Raw genomic sequence first — 3,568 nt, 5'->3', positions numbered from 1 at the left:
AACACTGGAGTGGGTTGCCATTTCCTTCTCCAATACATGAAAGTGAAAAGTGAAAGTGAAGTCGCTCAGTCGTGTTGGACTCTTAGCGACCCCATGGACTGCAGCCTACCAGGCTCCTCCGTCCATGAGATTTTCCAGGCAAGAGCACTGGAGTGGGTTGCCATTGCCTTCTCCAAATAAGTGATGCCAACATATGTTAAAAAGAGGGAAAAGAGTGGAGAGCCGAGAATGGGAGAAGAGTAGGCTGTCTCAGCAGCACCCCTGCCTGCCCATCTCTTCTCCTCACCGCGCTCTGGCGGCCTGCCTAGCCCACCACTTGCAGGGCACCCAGAACACCTTTCCACCATGGCCACGTCAGCCAGCTCCCGCTTGGACAAAGCATCAGGCAGGTGTACATGGCCCTACCTCAGGGTGAGAAAGTCCAGGCTATGTACATCTGAAGGTATTGCAGAAGGACTGTGCTGCAAGACCCAAACCTTGGATTCTGAGCCCAAGTGCATAGAAGAGTTGCCCCAGTGAAATTTGGATGGCTGTAGGACTTTTCGGTCTGAAGGCTCCAACAGTGACATGTATCTTGTCCCTGCTGCATGTTTCAGGACACTTTCTGCAAGGACCCCAACAAGCTGGTGTTCTGTGAAGTCTTCAAGTGCAACCCAGAGCCTGCAGAGACCAATTTAAGGCACCCCTGTAAACGGATAATGGACATGGTGAGCAACCAGCACCCCTGGTTTGGGATGAAGCAGGAATATACCCTCAGGGGCACAGATGGCACCTCTTTGGTTTGCCTGCCAATGGCTTTCCTGGACCCCAAGGTCCATACTACTGCAGTGTGGAAGACAAGGCCTATGGCAGGGACATTGTGGAGGCTTACTGCCAGGCCTGCTTGTACGCTGGCATCAAGACTGGGGGCACGGACACCAAGGCCATGCCTGTGCAGTGGGGATTCCAGGTAGGGCCCTGTGCAGGAGTCGACGTGGGAGATCGTCTCTGGGCGGCCTCTTCGTCTTGCACGGTGTGTGGTCTTCTGAACGAACTGGCCACAAGCTCTTCAGTACCGGCACCAGATGCCCTAAACTTGCAGCCTCAAAACCCCTCCTAACGCTACATTTTGCTCCCATTCTCGCCCCTCTGTGTCATCATAGCTATAACTCAAAGGGGAGAATATCAAGGTCTTTTTTTTTTTTTTTTTTTTTAATTCCTCACACCCAGTTAATATCTCTTGTTTCCTGTGGTCAGGATTGAGGGGGTCAAGTTCTTAATAACTTCACAACCACCTACCTACCCCCGCCCTTTTCTTTTTCCCAGTCACTGAAGCTTTCTAGTGCATTAGTTGCGGGGGAGGGAACATAACCACTGCTTCCATTTAATCGGGTGTGTTTGTCCAATAGGCATAGCTCTCCAGACAGAGAGCCCAGTCAGGAAGACTTTTCTGAGCGGTTGTTGAGTGGGGGGCGGGTACTGGATTCTGTGGTTAGGTTAGGATTTCCCTTCTTGGTGGGAAGTTCCATTACTTACAAGTTTGTAACCAACTTTCTATTAAAAGTAAGCATTAGGAGAGAAGAAAGTGTGGGAAGTCAGGTAGGAAAATGCCCTAGATCTCCTGGTGTGGTGCTTCCCTTCCCTGGGACTCAATGCCCTGACAGAATCAGCATAAATAGTTGGATAGCCCTACTTTAAAAGAAAAGACCATTGCTTGGTCCTCCATTTATAACACAAAGCAGAGTAGTATTTTTGTACTTAAATATAAAAACAAAGCATTTATATACATGAGTGTGCAGATAAATGTGTGTTTTCTCTTTAGGGAGAAAAAGCCATTATGGTTATGGGGAATCCAAATTTGAGACAAGTAGTCTGCTTAGAAATTAAGGATCTCCTTTTGAGTCGGGTTGGGGATGGGGGAGGCCGTGCTGGAAAAGTTGGCTGTTTGGGGCTGTTATTACCTCACTACCACTTCAGGGCTTCTCTCTGCCCTGCTTTCCCTTCTAGGGAAGCTGACATTGGTTGATTAATAGATGGAATCCCAAGATAGCAGTAGCCATCCACCGAGCCCCGGGTTTAAAAGACACACATGTACTTGCACACATAGGGTTTGGAAATATGAGTTGGCTGGTCAACTTGAATATGTTACTGACAAGGGGGTACTGGGGTTATTTTCTAGTGGGGCTATCATGTCACTAACGCAGGCCTTTTGATATATTAAAAAAAAATAAAGCAAAACAGAAGTTAAATTTTAATCATATTTGTAGGGTGTCTAAGTCTTTGTTTTATAGAATTTCTTGTTTGCTTCAGCTGTTTCCTCCCCATCTCTGCTCTGGAGGAGATGGGACAAGTCTGGAGTTCAAACAGTTGTAATTTTGTATGTTAGAGTCAATTCTCTGAGTGTGAAATATTCCCTTCTTTTTTTTAAGATTCCTGAGGAGTTATTATTTTTTCTTTTATAATAAAAATAAACCCCACCTTTGTCCTTACCAAAAAAAAAAAAAAAAAAAAGGAAAAAAAATGAATGAATAAAAAAGTGAGTGGTCACTTAGAAAAGTATGCAAATGAGATTTTAAAAAGCCAAACTGATCAGCCTCTGCCCTCAGTGAAAGAAGAAAAGCTCTAGAAAGTTTTGGAGAGCTATGGACCTAATCAGAGAGGTGCTTTTTAGCTTTCTGTAGATTGGATGAACTAACCTGATTCCATAATACAAAGAAAAGTCTGACTGCTAATTTCCAGAACTTTCTTGGAACATTCAGTCAAGTCCATCACTAAAAATATCTCCAAGTATAGATTGATACATTTGATTAACTGCATTGTATATCAACCTTCTATAATTTTGACTAGTCCATTGACTTTGTAAGAAATTAATCATCTCTGGCTGTGCTGATAAAACTTTGTGTCTGGAATCCAAGTCTGAGACACACTATCCTTTAAGTGTTCAGGGACCTCCTGGAAGAAGAATTTGTATCCTTCCCTTGAGCACTAACTGGAGAAGGAAATGGCAACCCACTCTAGTATTCTTGCCTGGAAAATTCCATGGGTAGAGGAGCCTGGTGGGATACAGTCCGTGGGGTAGCAAAGATCTGGACACAACTTAGTGACAGAGCATGCTCTTGAGCACTAATACCAGCTATACCCAAACTGGATGGAATATTTTATTTTGCATTTTGCACTTCTGGGCTTATTAACTAAGTAGATAAATAACTATAATGTTACAGCACACAAAATGCATCAAAATGTATATTCATTATAAAGATTAGGGTTAGATTTATTATTTTTTAAGACCTTAACTCATTTTTTTTTTTTACAGCTTAAATCTTCTGGAGTGCAATAATAACTAAGAAAGAGTCTCCACATTTTCTTTTCTTTAAATATGCCTTAAAATAAATACATTTCAAGTTAATAGATTAGTTTATTTGAAATATTCTAAGTTTCTAATAGAGCAAGTTAAATTGACTCACATTTAAATTAACAAAGTCTTAAATTTGAAAGTAGATGGTTGGCCCCATATGCACATGTATCCTTTGGAAAACTTTAGGACAAGTGAAAATGCATTAAGGAAACTTCAGAGCAGGAGCTGTCTCAT

General features: G+C 42.8%; 1 pseudogene; it reads left to right on the top strand.

Moving 5' to 3' along the window:
* Positions 1-345: 345 nt before the first annotated feature.
* LOC133071858 (glutamine synthetase-like) lies at positions 346-1,099 on the top strand (annotated as a pseudogene).
* The last annotated feature ends 2,469 nt before the right edge of the window (positions 1,100-3,568 follow it).

The sequence above is a fragment of the Dama dama genome, chromosome 17 (genome assembly GCF_033118175.1).
Source record: "Dama dama isolate Ldn47 chromosome 17, ASM3311817v1, whole genome shotgun sequence".
In the NCBI taxonomy this organism is placed as follows: domain Eukaryota; kingdom Metazoa; phylum Chordata; class Mammalia; order Artiodactyla; family Cervidae; genus Dama; species Dama dama.
This window is presented reverse-complemented; position numbering and strand designations above follow the sequence as displayed.